We start from the raw sequence: 17,843 nt of genomic DNA, 5'->3' as shown, positions 1-17,843 counted from the left end.
TTCTCACCTTAGCATGCTCACGCGGCTGGCCTGTTCACCAGCTTGACGTGAAAAATGCTTTCCTCCACGGCGTTCTTGATGAGCAGGTCTACTGCTATCAGCCAGCTGGGTTCGTCGACGACACTCGTCGTGATCATGTATGTCGACTCTCTAAGTCGTTGTACGGCCTCAAGCAGGCGCCACGAGCCTGGTTTCACCGCTTCGCCACCTTCGCCGCCACCATCGGGTTCACCGCGTCCCGCTCGGACGCCTCACTCTTCCTACTACGGCGGGGCGGCGATACTGCTTACCTACTGTTGTACGTCGACGACATCGTCCTTGCTGCTTCATCGACGACCCTTCTTCGACACATCGTCGATCAGCTTCAGCGCGAGTTCGCCATGACGGACATGGGCGATCTTCACTACTTTCTCGGCATCCGGGTTCATCGCACGGCGCGTGGGTTCTTCCTCAACCAATCCCAGTACGCCGACGAGCTTCTTCAACGAGCCGGCATGTCTCAGTGTCATCCTGCATCTACCCCTGTTGATACGTCACCCAAGGTTCCTGCTGATGCTGGCTCCCCGGTGGATGATCCGTCTGAGTACCGTAGTCTTGCTGGCGGGCTTCAGTACCTTACCATGACGCGCCCTGACTTGGCCTACGCAGTTCAGCAGGCATGCCTACACATGCATGATCCTCGTGACTGCCATCTCGCCATCATCAAGCGCATCTTGCGGTATGTTCGTGGCACCTCCACCTATGGCCTCCTTCTGTCATCTTCCGCCTCTACGGAGATCGTGGCTTACTCCGATGTGGATTGGGCCGGCTGCCCGGACACTCGACGATCTACCTCGGGCTATTGCGTCTACCTCGGCGGCACACTCGTGAGTTGGTCCTCCAAGAGGCAAACCACTGTCTCTCGCTCCAGCGCGGAAGCAGAGTATCGCGCCGTCGCCAACGCCGTTGCTGACTGCGTGTGGCTACGGCAACTCCTTGATGAGCTTGGTTGTTCTCTCCCGAAGGCCACGATTGTGTTTTGTGATAACATCTCGGCGGTGTACATGTCCACCAATCCAGTGCATCACAGGCGGACGAAACACATCGAGCTGGACATTCATTTTGTCCGGGAGAAGGTGGCTCTCGGCGACTTCCGGATTGTACATGTTCCCACCACTCAACAACTCGCAGATATTATGACCAAAGGCCTCCCGGCAGCAGCTTTTCAAGCCTTCCGTTCCAGTCTATGTGTCTTGCCAAGCGACGACAGCTCGACTGCGGTGGGGTGTTAGCGTACGTGTGTGTTCACGTCGTGCGTCTGTGCACGTACGTGGGTTAGTCATGGGTTAAGCCCAAGTGGCCCGAGTCTTAAGGCTGGCTTTGTGTGTATGGTTAGGCATGTACAGCTATATATGGTGTAATCTCCGAATCAATCAATACAGAGAGAGAATTGCACGAGTTTCCTTTCCCTGCTGTCTTTCCAACTCTAGCAGCCTCCTCTTCGTCACTGTCGTCCCCGACGACCTCCTCGCCCCCCGCTGCCCCGTCCCTACAAATCCCGGTGAGGCCACGGCCCCCGCCCTCCTCCTTCCCCTGTCCCCGCGCCGTCCGTGCCTCCCTCGGTGCGCCACCATGCGCACTCGCGCCCGCGTGCCGGAGCTCACGCTCTGGGCAGCACGCGCTCACCCCGCGCACTCCGGCGCTCCGCTCGCTCCCAGCACTTCGGTCGGGGCCGAGCCCCGCCGCTGCCATCGTGCGCCCACGCCCCCGCTCCCTTGGCCTCGCCCGCAGCCCCCCGGTGCGCTGCCCAGCATCGCCGCCGTCCGCCGGTGCTGTCCGTGGCCGGGCTCTGGCGAGCCACCCGCCCACTGCCCACTGGCGCCCGTCGCCTGTTCGGGTGTTACCGATGCCCGCATGCCCGTTTGGCCCCTGGCCCTATGACAGCCAGGGCCCACGTCCCCTTAGAACGTTTTTATAAAAAAAGACTAAAAAAGATTTATAAAATAATAATAATTACAAATAAATAAATAAGTAAATAATATTAATAAATAAAATTAACAATTAACTAATGAATTAACTAATTAACTTAATTAAGTAATTAAAGAATTAATTAAACTAATTAATCCTGTTTAATTAATCTAATCAATTAGTTAAGTTAATTAAACCCTAATCAACCTAAATGGAGTATGACAGGTGGGTCCCACTGGACCCACACATCAGTTTGACCAGTCAACACCCCTGTTGTCTGCTGACGTCATGATGACGTCAGCAAACACTGTTGTGGATAATGTTAGAATTAAACAATTAATTAAATTTAGAAAATGCATAAAACTTTGAAAATTAATATAAAATAAACTGTACCTCGGATGAAAAAACTTTGTACATGAAAGTTGCTCAGAATGACGAGACAAATCCGGATATGCAGCCCGTTCATCCGCCACGCATCCCTAGCATAGCGAACACGCAACTTTCCCCCTCCGGTTCGTTTGTCCGAAAACGCAAAACACCGGGGATAATTTCCTGGATGTTTCCCCCCTTCACTGGTACCACCTCATACCGCGTTAGGGCACCCCTAGCACCGATACTTGTCATGTCATGCATCGCTATGCATCTGTTTGCTTGATATTTATTGTTTCTTCCCCCTCTTCTCTCGCAAGACCCCGAGACCGACGCCACTGCTACCCAGTACGATTACGGTGTTGACGACCCCTCTTGCCAGAGCAACCAGGCAAGCCCCCCCCACTTGATCACCAGATATCGCCTACTCTTCTCTATACTGCTTGCATTAGAGTAGTGTAGCATGTTACTGCTTTTCGTTAATCCTACCCTGATGCATAGCCTGTCCTTGCTACTACTGTTGTTACCTTTACCTGCAATCCTAATGCTTAGTATAGGATCCTAGATTATCATCAGTGGCCCTACACTCTTGTCCGTCTGCCATGTTATACTACTGGGCCGTGATCACTTCGGGAGGTGATCACGGGCATATACTATATACTTTGCACTTTTACATTACCTGTGGTACTGTTCGGAGTTGGGGGCTGAAGGGGCAGGTGGGCTCCATCCCGGTAGAGGTGGGCCTGGGTTCCCAACGGCCCTCGACTGTTACTTTGTGGCGGAGCGACAGGGCAGGTTGAGGCCACCTAGGAGAGAGATGGGCCGGGCCGTGGTTGGCGTTCGCGGATACTTAACATGTTTAACGAGATCTTGGTATTTGATCTGAGTCTGACCACTGGCCTATACGCACTAACCATCTACGCGGGGACATTTATGGGCACTCGACGTCGTGGTATCAGCCGAAGCCTTCGTGACGTCAGCGACTGAGCGGCGCGCGCCGGGTTGGACCGTGTAAGGCAACTTCCTTTGTAATGGAGGTTGCTAGGTCTGCTCTCCGGCCGCGTTCGCAACGTGCAGGTGTGCAAAGGGCGATGGGCCCAGACCCCTGCGCCATAGGATTTAGACCGGCGTGTTGACCTCTCTGTTGTGCCTAGGTAGGGCTGCGACGTGTTGATCTTCCGAGGCCGGGCATGACCCAGGAAAGTGTGTCCGGCCAAATAGGATCGAGCGTGTTGGGTTATGTGGTGCACCCCTGCAGGGAAGTTAATCTATTCGAATAGCCGTGATCTTCAGTAACAGGACGACTTGGAGTTGTACCTTGACCTTATGACAACTAGAACCGGATACTTAATATAACACACCCTTCCAAGTGCCAGATACAACCGGTGGTCGCTCTCTCACAGGGCGACGAGGGGAGGATCATCGGTTAGGATTATGCTATGCGATGATACTTGGTGAACTTACCATCTACTCTCTTCTCCTGCTGCAAGATGGAGGTTACTAGAAGTGTAGTCTTCGGAAGGACTAGCTATCCCCCTCTTATTCCGGCATTCTGCAGTTCAGTCCACATATGATACCCTTGTTCCATTTGATACCAATCCATACATATGTAGTGTAGCTCCTTGCTTGCGAGTACTTTGGATGAGTACTCACGGTTGCTTTTCTTCCCCTTTTCCCCTTTCCTATATCCGATTGCTGCAACCAGACGATGGAGCCCAGGAGCCAGATGCCACTGTCAATGATGACTACTACTACTCGGGAGGTGCCTATTACTACGTGCAGCCCGCTGACGGCGACCAGGAGTAGTTTAGGAGGATCCCAGGCAGGAGGCCTGCGCCTCTTTCGATATGTATCCCAGTTTGTGCTAGCCTTCTTAAGGCAAACTTGTTTAACTTATGTCTGTACTCAGATATTGTTGTTTCCGCTGACTCGTCTATGAACGAGCTCTTGTATTCGAGCCCTCGAGGCCCCTGGCTTGTAATATGATGCTTGTATGACTTATTTTATTTGTAGAGTTGTGTTGTGATATCTTCCCATGAGTCCCTGATCTTGATCGTACACATTTGTGTGTATGATTAGTGTACGATTAAATCGGGGGTGTCACAAGTTGGTATCAGAGCCGACTGCCTATAGGAATCCCCCTTTCCAACTCCTTGGCCGAAGTCGAGTCTAGTCATTGAAAAACTTTTACTAACATGGTTGTGCGGCTTACGGGCCCACGTCGCCCTCTGGGTGGTATTAGTATCTTTTACTCCTCGATCCTTACTCTGGGACTCTGAACTCTCTTCTATTCGGGTTAAATGAATTTTGCTAAAATCTAACATTAGGATCTCGTTATCCCTTTCTCCCGGAGAGCCCTTCATTACAGATGATCGACCGCTTCAACAGAAGATTCTGATAATACTCTCTGATGTTCTCCTGAAACTTTGTACCATTGCTTTTACAATTCCCTACCACCGAAAAATCCCTATGGATAAATACTTACACCTGTCGTTCTTACTTTTATTCCCAGTTGGTCTTGTTATTACAAGATACCCTGAAATACTCGTCGTTGTTTCGATAATCCTTTGAGCGTACTGCCTTGCTGTTTTTTGTCACCTGAATACCCCTACGGGTAATTCTCGCACTTATCGAGTATCCTCTCATCCCCCAGTTGTTCATGTGTTTCACAATGGTCATCGAAATACTATTCGATCCTCCAAAAATCCTTAGTAGCTTATTGCTCTGCAATACTTGTCTGCTTGCATGATGGATGCTTTCCATATGTCTGGCAATATTCATTAGTATCCTTAGACACCGTCATTTTGATCCCTTTGATTCAACATGAGTGCGAATGCACGCAATCATCAGTTGATCCTTCTAAATTATCTTTCCGGCTCAGACGTCATTTTAAACATGAGCTGGTTCTCAACAAATCCAATTGCCGTCGATTGTACCCCTAAGGCTATTCAACATATCCATCCCTAATCAGAACATTGCTTCTGATCCCTTGATTTGAAAATCATAATTCCTTTGCATTTGAGCTCTGGATTAGTCAGTTGTTTCCATAATCCAATGCCTTTGCATTGTTACTTCCTCTGGTTGTGTGCCGATGCTCACGTCAGCTCTGTTATGGACCGACAGATCCTTTAATGGACTTTATCCGACAGCGTCCTTCATATTCAATAACCTTGTGAGCCTTCCCTCGGATACATAATGCCTTTGGTAAATTGTATCATCTACTTTCTCAACCTTGCTCTACTTTCGAGCTTGTGATATTTACTCTTGAAACTTGTGGTATATGTTTCTAAGAAGCTCCTATGGGTTGAACATACGCCTTCTCTAAACTGTGTGAACTCGAAAGTTTTCACGAGTCATACACTTCTGGTATTTTGCCAAATAAAATTTCAACAGTACAACTTCTTCGAAAGTGAGAAGTGAATGAAAGGTTATGCATTGGAGAAGTGGGAGTCGACCTTGAACTTTGTGTTCATGCCCATGGACACGATGTAGATCTTATCATTAAAGCTTCTCTTAAATTAAATTATTCCTTTGGTATAAGTTCATCTTATATCCGGGATCTGGCCTTTTGCAATAGTGTTTCTGACCATGTTCTCCTTTAAATACCATTTCTCGAACAAGTTGTAATTTTCTTCTACAGATCATTGCACCCGACCAACCTTTACTTTGATCTACCGTCGTGAATTACACTCTGGTATCTCAAGAATATCATAGAATTGCATAACTTCTTATGGGTTCTTCATCAACTATTATTTCTCACCGATTCCAATTTTCCCGGGTTCTGGGTTGTCGTCAACCGAGGACACCAATAAGTGAATCGATTCCGCACTCTGGTTCAATAACTCTTAAGTAATTGTTGTTGCTTATGAGTTAATAATCACTTAAGTCATTCCTAGCCTGATCGGCTATATCATCATGGTGCTAAATTTTAACTGTGCAACTTGGTCCTTCTTCACGGAGCACGATTCTCGATGATGAGCTAAGCTTACATTGATTTTCCTCATCATATCATTTCGCCTTGAACCGCAAGCTTGATTTCGAGTTTGTGTCGTAACCATGGTTCCAATAACCTTCCGTTTATCATTCGTTTGACTAGATGTCATCACCGATTGATTACATCTTCATGAAATATCTCGACAAATGTGTCGTGATCATCATCAGCATTCCAAGCTCTTCCAAGATATCAGTTGAGTTCATGATGATAAATACCATCCTTGCCCTCGATGATTTGTGTTACCATCGACCACTTTATTGACTTCCCTCCAACACAAGCTTGATCGTGTTTGGTGTTATAACTTCAGTTCCTTGCTATCCATCAATTGGTTTTCCTTACCTTGGAACATTACCATCTATTAGGTCATCAATGTTGTGAGAATTTCACCACCTCTTAAGAATTCGTGATACAGTGATGCTTCTCGCCATCACCATTCTTTACCTGGTCCCCGTGTTGAGTGAACTCCGCTGTGCAAATTTAATATCTCTAGCAACCCTATTGCTTCAGAGTTATTGGACAATGATTCCAATTTGGACATTTTCCTTTCCATTCTTCTGTTTAATCTGATAATCACATTTTCCTTTCCATTGTTTTGTTTAACCTTCTTGAGGTTTATATGATCTAAGCAGTAATAAGTCACTGCTTTTGTAAGCACCTCGGTGTACAACTCTGTCAGTTAGACCCTGTTACTATTGTTGATGATATTCCGGTAACCACCGACAGACGAGAACTTTGCCTATTGGTACGCCTCATTTCGACGAGCAGGAAAATGGTTCTCTTCGTCCCTCGCCCTTGGTACCAATGTTGTTGCCAACATAACTGACAGGCTACACTCTGACGTGCCTTGCCACCATCACTAAGCAAGATGCCACCGCTCCTTCTACTTTTAACCCACATGGTGGGCCCATAACCCACAGTTCCACAGGATCGAAACCTGACTCTCCTGTACATCCCTATTTCGAAGTTATCCCTTGCTCTTCGTTTCGTATGTAATTTGCGAGCCATCTTCCTAGTGATCAATTCTGGTATCGGACACAATACTTATTCCCATTGCTCTGAACCCCATTCACACTCTATTTCAGGCAATGAACGATTGCCTATCCGCTTGAAACTTCTTATTGCACCGTCTTACTATGCCCTCGATGTGTTTCATTTGATCAACTCGAGAGATACTCATATCTTCATACTTGGGATACCCCCAGAAGATTTTCCCTTATAACATTCTATCGTTGTAGAGCTGCCCCTTACCTATTCGTAAGTACGATGGAGATCCCGAAGAAAGGATGACAAATTGATCATGGTGACTTGAAGCAGTGAATTAAAGACATCAACGGAAGGGATCAACCTCTTCGAAAGGGCAGCCAAGACTGAGAAGACTCGTTAGGTTTTTCGCTACCAACACCTTCCCCCCTTACTGCACCGCTTAAATCTCGGGACGAGATTTCTTGTAGTGGAGGAGATTTGTGACGCCCGGATAATCGAGCTACAGTAAACCTCTGCTAATGGTGCCACGTCACCTCGGTTACTGTTGATAAACTCAAGTTAGTTCAAAACCGATTCAAATTCAAATTTAAAATAAAGTCAAACACTAAAAGTTTTCAAAAGCTAAAACTATAATGTTCCCAATGTGACAAATAAATTATAAGTAATTATGGTGGAGGATCCACATTATTATATAATAATTAAAGGCACTAAAATAAATAAAACAATGACCGAAATAATAACTTAATTGTCTTTTTAATTAATAGAGAATACAAGGCACTTTACTTTGTCCCAAAATTTTGTGAGAATAGTTGATTTTACAAATCTAATTGAGGGGTGGGTTTCACTTTTTCTAAAAACTATAAACTATTAAATAAGTAAAAGAAAACAGAAACAAGGAAATAAATAAAAAGAAAAGTAAAACAAAAACAAAACATAGCAAAAAAAACGAAGCAAGACCCCCCTCCCCTGGGCCGTTCGGCCCAACAGGGCACCAGGCCATTAGGCTGGCCCAGCCGCGCCCCCTGCATAACCCCCCCCCACACCGAACCCTAAACCGCTACCACCCATACCCCCACATGTTTCTCTCGCCACCCGCTAGATCTGGATCGAGCCACGATTTCCCCCCACTCCTCCCGCACGAAGCTCCCTCTCCTCGCACTCCCCGTCGCCGTGCCTCGCGCGCTATGCCCCGCGCTCACCATGGCCCCGCGCTCGCTGGCCGCTCCATTGGCCGTGCCCAGGCTCGCCCCTGGTCGCGCCCGCGACGCACTCACCGCATCCCGACCTCCTCTCCCTTGCGTGGCGCCTGCCTGACGCCACGGCCTCGCCGGCGCCTCGATGCCCACCGCCGTCGCCGGACCTCCCAGCGCCTCTCCCTCGCCAGACCTCCCCGCGCCTCGCCGCCCGTCTTCGTCCTCCTCCACGACCGGAGCTCCTCCGCCTCGTCGCGCCTTGCCGACTCCACCTCACTGGCCTGCCTCCTCTTCGCCACCATCGTCCCCGACGACCTCCTGGCCCCCCCACTGCCCCATCCCTACAAATCCCGGTGAGGCCACGGCCTCCGCCCTCCTCCTTCCCCTGTCCCCGCGCCGTCCGTGCCTCCCTCGATGCGCCACCACGCGCACTCGTGCCCGCGTGCCGGAGCTCACGCTCTGGGCAGCACGCGCTCACCCCGCGCACTCGGGCGCTCCGCTCGCTCCCAGCACTTCGGTCGGGGCCGAGCCCCACCGCTGCCACCGTGCGCCCACGCCCCCGCTCCCTTGGCCTCGTCCGCAGCCCCTCGGTGCGCTGCCCAGCATCGCCGCCGTCCGCCGGTGCCGTCCGTGGCCGGGCTCCGGCGAGCCACCCGCCCACTGCCCACTGGCGCCCGTCGCCTGTTCGGGTGTTACCGATGCCCGCATGCCCGTTTGGCCCCTGGCCCTATGACAGCCAGGGCCCACGTCCCCTTAGAACGTTTTTATAAAAAAAGAGATTAAGAAAAGATTTATATAAAATAATAATAATTACAAATAAATAAATAAATAATATTAATAAATAAAATTAACAATTAATTAATCAATTAATTAATTAACTTAATTAAGTAATTAAAGAATTAATTAAACTAATTAATCCTGTTTAATTAATCTAATCAATTAGTTTAGTTAATTAAACCCTAATCAACCTAAACGGAGTATGACAGGTGGATCCCACTGGACCCACATGTTAGTTTGACCAGTCAACACCGCTGTTGACTGCTGACGTCATGCTGACGTCAGCAAACACTATTGTGGATAATGTTAGAATTAAACAATTAATTAAATTCAGAAAATGCATAAAACTTTGAAAATTAATATAAAATAAACTGTACCTCGGATGAAAAAACTTTGTACATGAAAGTTGCTCAGAACGACGAGACGAATCCGGATACGCAACCCGTTCGTCCGCCACGCATCCCTAGCATAGCGAACACGCAACTTTCCCCTCCAGTTCGTCTGTCCAAAAACGCGAAACACCGGGGATAATTTCCCGGATGTTTCCCCCCTTCACCAGTACCACCTCATACCGCGTTAGGGCACCCCTAGCACCGATACTTGTCATGTCATGCATCGCTATGCATCTGTTTACTTAATATTTATTGTTTCTTCCCCCTCTTCTCTCGCTAGACCCCGAGACCGACGCCGCTGCTACCCAGTACGATTACGGTGTTGATGATCCCTCCCTCTTGCCAGAGCAACCAAGCAAGCCCACCCCCCCTTGATCACCAGATATCGCCTACTCTTCTCTATACTGCTTGCATTAGAGTAGTGTAGCATGTTACTGCTTTCCGTTAATCCTACCCTGATGCATAGCCTGTCCTTGCTACTACTGTTGTTACCTTTACCTGCAATCCTAATGCTTAGTATAGGATGCTAGATTATCATCAGTGGCCCTACACTCTTGTCCGTCTGCCATGCTATACTACTGGGCCGTGATCACTTCGGGAGGTGATCACGGGCATATACTATATACTCTGCACTGTTACATTACCTGTGGTACTGTTCGGAGTTGGGGACTGAAGGGGCAGGTGGCTCCATCCCGGTAGAGGTGGGCCTGGGTTCCCGACGGCCCTCGACTGTTACTTTGTGGCGGAGCGACAGGGCAGGTTGAGGCCACCTAGGAGAGAGGTGGGCCGGGCCGTGGTCGGCGTTCGTGGATACTTAACACGTTTAACGAGATCTTGGTATTTGATCTGAGTCTAGCCACTGGCCTATACGCACTAACCATCTACGCAGGGACAGTTATGGGCACTCGACGTCGTGGTATCAGCCGAAGCCTTCGTGACGTCAGCGACTGAGCGGCGTGCACCGGGTTGGACCGCGTAACGCAACTTCCTTTGTAATGGAGGTTGCTAAGTCTGCTCTCCGGCCGCGTTCGCAACGTGCAGGTGTGCAAAGGGCGATGGGCCCAGACCCCTGCGCCATAGGATTTAGACCGGCGTGTTGACCTCTCTGTTGTGCCTAGGTAGGGCTGCGACGTGTTGATCTTCCGAGGCCGGGCATGACCCAGGAAAGTGTGTCCGGCCAAATGGGATCGAGCGTGTTGGGTTATGTGGTGCACCCCTGCAGGGAAGTAAATCTATTAGAATAGCCGTGATCTTCGGTAATAGGACGACTTGGAGTTGTACCTTGACCTTATGACAACTAGAACCAGATACTTAATATAACACACCCTTCCAAGTGCCAGATACAACCGGTGGTCGCTCTCTCACAGGGCGACGAGGGGAGGATCATCGGTTAGGATTATGCTATGCGATGATACTTGGTGAACTTACCATCTACTCTCTTCTCCTACTGCAAGATGGAGGTTACTAGAAGCATAGTCTTCGGAAGGACTAGCTATCCCCCTCTTATTCCGGCATTCTGCAGTTCAGTCCACATATGATACCCTTGTTCCATTTGATACCAATCCATACATATGTAGTGTAGCTCCTTGCTTGCGAGTACTTTGGATGAGTACTCACGGTTGCTTTTCTTCCCCTTTTCCCCTTTCCTATATCCGATTGCTGCAACCAGACGATGGAGCCCAGGAGCCAGATGCCACTGTCGATGACGACTACTACTACTCGGGAGGTGCCTATTACTACGTGCAGCCCGCTGACAGCGACCAGGAGTAGTTTAGGAGGATCCCAGGCAGGAGGCCTGCGCCTCTTTCGATCTGTATCCCAGTTTGTGCTAGCCTTCTTAAGGCAAACTTGTTTAACTTATGTCTGTACTCAGATATTGTTGTTTCCGCTGACTCGTCAATGATCGAGCTCTTGTATTCGAGCCCTCGAGGCCCCTGGCTTGTAATATGATGCTTGTATGACTTATTTTATTTGTAGAGTTGTGTTGTGATATCTTGCCGTGAGTCCCTGATCTTGATCGTACACGTTTGCGTGTATGATTAGTGTACGATTAAATCGGGGGCGTCACAGCGCCCTAGGGTGGGCTCCCCCCACCCTCGTGGAAAGGGTGTGGGCCCCCTGGTCTTCATCTTTGGCGAGGATTTTTCATTATTTATTATAAGGTATTCCATGGAGTTTCAGGACTTTTGGAGTTGTGCAGAATAGGTCTCTTATATTTGCTTCTTTTCCAGCCCAGAATTCCAGCTACCGCCATTCTCCCTCCTTATGCAAACCTTATAAAATAAGAGAGAATAGCCATAAGTATTGTGACATAATGTGAAATAATAGCCCATAATGCAATCAATATCGATATAAAAGCATGATGCAAAATGGACGTATCGCCGCTCGCCCGAGGAAAATGGACGAACGTGCCCCTGACCCTTCTCATTCGTGCGATGTGCGTCACCCATGTATAGAGCGGTGGTGATCATGTGAGATCGTGGGTGAATAGATAAGTCTGATTTGTGGGATGTGGAACTATTTAGGCGGCAAAAGCTGAAAATTTATATACGAAAGTTTTAAAGTTTCGTTCGCAAATTCTTCAGCTGACAAGGACACAGTGAAGAATTTGAACGGGTTTCAAATAGAAGGCACATGAAGAGTTTGTGAACAGACTGGGTTGAGTTTAGCATAGAGGGGGAATGGTCCGATCACATTCACTTAGCATAAAAGATAATTTGAAGAAATATCAATAAGTTAATGTTGTAGAGGACATAAACTCATATATATATATAGCCAATGAAGAAAAACAACAAAAGCAGTGAAGATAATGCACAATTGAAGAAATCGAACAACTGAGGAAATTCAAAATGAAGAAATACTCAAATTGAAGATTTTCAACTTTTGTTGGTGGCGTGACCCACCGTATAAGAATGATGATTTCAGACGTCGCGTACAATTGTCGTAGGGCTCTGAGAATCAAGTTCTTCGTTAATTTCTTCACACTTAGAGGGTTAGTCTTCATTGATTAAAGAAAAACGTTACTTCGTGTGTTGCACATCTAAGTCATCAATTTTGCATAAGTGTTAGGATGTGTGTCCTTTTCAAAGGACATTCGAAGATTGTAGGATATTTAGCTCACACCTCAACTTGCTAAATCTCTTCTCATCCAAGGGCTTTGTGAAGATATCGGCTAGTTGTTCTTCAGTCTTCACATGCTCGATGGAGATATCACCCTTCAACACATGATCACGAAGAAAATGATGACGGATCTGAATGTGCTTTGTCCTTGAGTGCTGAACTGGGTTATGAGTAATCTTGATGGCACTCTCATTGTCACAATAGAGTGGCACATTCTTCACATTGATGCCATAGTCCTTGAGAGTTTGCTTCATCCATAGCAATTGAGCACAACACGAACCAACAACAATGTACTCAACTTCAGCAGTAGAAAGTGATACGCAGTTCTGTTTCTTCGAAGACCAACAGACCAAGGATCGTCCGAGGAAATGGCATGTTCCTGATGTTGACTTGCGATCCACACGATCACCAGCATAGTTAGAATCTGAATATCCAATGAGATCAAAAGCCGAGCCCTTGGGATACCATAATCCAAGTGTTGGAGTGTGAGCTAGATATCGAAGAATATGCTTCACAGCCTTATGGTGTGATTCCTTCGGTGTAGCTTGAAAGCGGGCACACATGCAAACACTAAGCATAATATCTGACCTAGATGCACATAAATACAATAAAGATCCAATCATGGAGCGGTATACCTTTTGATCGAAGTCAATACCATTTTCATCAGTGCATAGATGGCCATTTGTGGGCATAGGGATTTTGACGCCTTTGCAAACTTGCATGCCGAATTTCCTCAATACATCCTTGATGTATTTCTCCTGAGATATGAATATGTCATTTCATTGTTGACGAATTTGAAGACCTAAGAAGAATTTCAATTCTCCCATCATAGACATTTGATATCCTTCACTCATCATATAGGCAAATTCATCACTGTAACGTTGGTCAGTACAACCAAAAATGACATCATCAACATATATTTGGCACACGAATAATTCATCATCATAAGCTTTGGTGAAAAGAGTTGGGTCAAGTGAACCGGGTTTGAAGCCTTTCTTCATGAGGAATTCCTTCAAAGTATCATACCACACCCGAGGGGCCTGCTTGAGGCCATAGAGGGCCTTATTGAGTCTGAAGACTTTGTCAGGATGCTTTGGATCCTCAAAACCTAGGGGTTGAGCAACATATACTTCTTCCTCAAGCTTACTGAGGGAGTCTTGGATTAGGGGGTGTCCGGATGGCCGGACTATACCTTCAGCCGGACTCCTGGACTATGAAGATACAAGATTGAAGACTTCGTCCCGTGTCCGGAAGGGACTTTCCTTGGCGTGGAAGGCAAGCTTGGCGATACGAATATGTAGATCTCCTACCATTGTAACCGACTTTGTGTAACCCTAACCCTCTACGGTGTCTATATAAACCGGAGGGTTTTAGTCCGTAGGACAACATACAGAACAACAATCATACCATAGGCTAGCTTCTAGGGTTTAGCCTCTCCGATCTCATGGTAGATCTACTCATGTACTACCCATATCATCAATATTAATCAAGCAGGACATAGGGTTTTACCACCATCAAGAGGGCCCAAACCTGGGTAAAACTTCGTGTCCCTTGCCTCCTATTACCATCCGGCCTAGACGCACAGTTCGGGACCCCCTACCCGAGATCCGCCGGTTTTGACACCGACATTGGTGCTTTCATTGAGAGTTCCTCTATGTCGTCGCCATTAGGCTTGATGGCTCCTACGATCATCAATAGCGATGCAGTCCAGGGTGAGACCTTCCTTCCCGGACAGATCTTCGTCTTCGGTGGCTTCGCACTGCGGGCCAACTCACTTGGCCATCTGGAGCAGATCGAAAGCTATGCCCCTGGCCGTCAGGTCAGATTTGGAAGTTTAAACTACATGGATAACATCCGCAGGGACTTGATCCTCGACGGATTCGAGCCACTGCCGAGCACGCCGCACTGTCATGACGAGCATGATCTAGCTCTGCTGCCGAACAGTGCCCTGGAGGCCGCACCCGTATCGGCTTCGACCCTTAATTCGGAGCCAACTGCGCCGATCGAGGATGGGTGGTTGGACGCCGCCTCGGGGGCTGCGATCCCAACGGCTATCGAGCCGAACACCAGCCCCGCACTTCGCGAGACTCGTGACTCCAAGGAGCCGGACTCCGAACCCTCTGCGCCGCTGCCGATCGAATCCGATTGGGCGCCGATCATGGAGTTTACTGCCGCAGACATCTTTCAGCACTCGCCTTTCGGCGATATTCTGAAGACACTAAAGTCTCTCTCTTTATCAGGAGAGCCCTGGCCGGACTACGGTTAGCAAGGTCGGGGTACGGACAATGAAGAAATTCAAAGCCCACCCACCACCCACTTTGTAGCCACTGTCGGCGATTTAACCGACATGCTCGAATTCGACTTCGAAGACATCGACGGTATGGACGCCGATGCAGGAGACGATGAAGAACCAGCGCCTATTGGGCCCTAGAAAGCCACCTCGTCATATGACATATACATGGTGGACACCCCAAAAGAAGGAGACGGCGATGGAACAGCGGAGGATGACCCCTCCAAGAAATAGCCTAAGCGCCGGCGTCAGCGGCGCCGCTCAAAATCCCGCCAAAGAAAATATGATGACTCCAGCACGGGAGATAATAATACTCCGGAGAGCGCCGAAGAAAACCCCCTCCAGCAAGATTCAGCACAGGAGGATGGAGAAGCCAGCCCTCACGAGAGAGCGGCAGACAGAGAGGTCGAGGACGATAACTATACGCCTCCCTCCAAAGACGAGGCAAGCCTCGACAACGACGAATTCGTCGTGCCAGAGGATCCCGTCGAGCAAGAGCGTTTTCAACGTAGGCTTATGGCCACGGCAAGAAGCCTCAAGAAAAAACAACAACAGCTTAGAGCTGATCAAGATTTGCTAGTCGACAGATGGACTGAAGTCCTTGCGGCCGAAGAGCATAAACTCGAACTCCCCTCCAAGAGCTACCCAAAGCGCAGGTTGCTACCCCTATTAGAGGAGGAAGCACTTAAACCTACATCACCAGCACTTGATACGGCCGACCGGCCACCTCGTGGCCGCGACAGAGAGGCCTCTCGGCCCTCCACTCAAGCCGCACCCCGTACCAAGGCATGGGAAAATGCGCCAGACCTGCAAGATATGTTGGAGGACAAGGCAAGGCAAACAAGATCGATCTACGGATCGTGTGGGCGCCCCATGACTCGAGACGGTAACCGTCACGCCAGACACAAATCCGGTAGGGCCGAACATAGTAGACAAAGCTCATTGGAGCTACGTCGTGATATAGCCCAGTACAGAGGCGCCGCACACCCACTATGCTTCACAGACGAAGTAATGGACCATCAAATCCCCGAGGGTTTCAAACCCATAAACATCGAATCATATGATGGCACAACAGATCCTGCGGTATGGATCGAGGATTATCTCCTTCATATCCACATGGCCCGCAGCGATGATCTCCACGCCATCAAATACCTCCCACTCAAGCTTAAAGGACCAGCTCGGCATTGGCTTAACAGCTTGCCAGCAGGATCAATCGGTTGTTGGGAGGACCTGGAAGCCGCATTCCTCGACAATTTCCAGGGCACTTATGTGCGACCACTAGACGCCGATGACCTAAGCCACGTAATTCAGCAGCCAGAGGAATCGGCCAGGCAATTCTGGACACGGTTCCTAACAAAGAAAAATCAAATAGTCGACTGTCCGGACGCTGAGGCCCTAGCAGCCTTCAAGCACAATATCCGTGACGAGTGGCTTGCCCGGCACCTTGGATAGGAAAAGCCGAAATCTATGGCAGCACTCACGACACTCATGACCCGCTTTTGCACGGGAGAAGACAGCTGGCTTGCTCGTAGCAACAATATGACCAAGAACCCTGGTAATTCGGATACCAGGGACAGTAGTGGCAGGCCGCGTCGCAACAAGCAGAAGCGTGCACTAACAGAGGCAATGCTGAGGATACGGCAGTTAATGCCGGATTCAGAGGCTATAAATCCAGTCAGCGGAAAAAGCCATTCAAAAGAAATCCTAGGGGCCCGTCCAGTTTGGACCGAATACTCGACCGCTTGTGCCAGATACATGGCACCCCCGAAAAGCCGGCCAATCACACCAACAGGGATTGTTGGGTGTTCAAGCAGGCAGACAAGTTAAATGCTGAAAATACAGACAAGGGGCCGCATAGCGATGACGACGAGGAGCCCCGACCACCAAACAACAGTGGACAAAAGGGTTTTCCCCCACAAGTGCGGACGATGAACACGATATACGCAACCCACATCCCCAAGAGGGAGCGGAAGCGTGTGTTAAGGGACGTATACGCGATAGAGCCAGTCGCCCCAAAGTTCAACACATGGTCCTCCTGCCCGATCACCTTTGATCGAAGGGACCATCCCACTAGCACCCGTCATGGCGGATTCGCCGCATTGGTTCTAGACCCAATTATTGACGGATTTCATCTCACTAGAGTCCTTATGGACGACGACAGTAGCCTGAACCTGCTTTACTAGGATACAATGCGGAAAATGGGCATAGATCCCTCGAGGATTAAGCCCACCAAAACGACCTTTAAAGGCGTAATACCAGGTGTAGAGGCCAACTGTACAGGCTCAGTCACACTTGAAGTGGTCTTCGGATCTCCGGATAATTTCCAAAGTGAGGAGCTAATCTTCGACATAGTCCCATTCCGCAGTGGCTATCACGCACTGCTCGAGCGAACCGCATTTGCCAAGTTCAATGCGGTACCGCACTACGCATACCTTAAGCTCAAGATGCCAGGCCCTCGAGGAGTAATTACGGTCAATGGAAACACCGAACGCTCTCTCCGAATGGAGGAGCACACGGTGGCCCTTGCTGCGGAAGTACAAAGCAGCCTCTCCAGGCAGTTCTCCAGTCCGGCCGTTAAACGTCCGGACACCGTCAAGCGCACCCGGAGTAACCTACAACAAGACCGCCTGGCACGTTCTGAGAAGGCGTAGCAATGCGGCCCCAACCCCAGCCCTCGCAAAAATACGACACCAGTACTTTGCGTACATAACTACGCTCTAGAAATACCATGGGTGCAGGGGGAGGGGCACCATCACGGCATGCCCGAAACACGGCTT

The sequence above is a fragment of the Triticum aestivum genome, chromosome 7A (assembly GCF_018294505.1).
Source record: "Triticum aestivum cultivar Chinese Spring chromosome 7A, IWGSC CS RefSeq v2.1, whole genome shotgun sequence".
Classification (NCBI taxonomy): domain Eukaryota; kingdom Viridiplantae; phylum Streptophyta; class Magnoliopsida; order Poales; family Poaceae; genus Triticum; species Triticum aestivum.
This window is presented reverse-complemented; position numbering follows the sequence as displayed.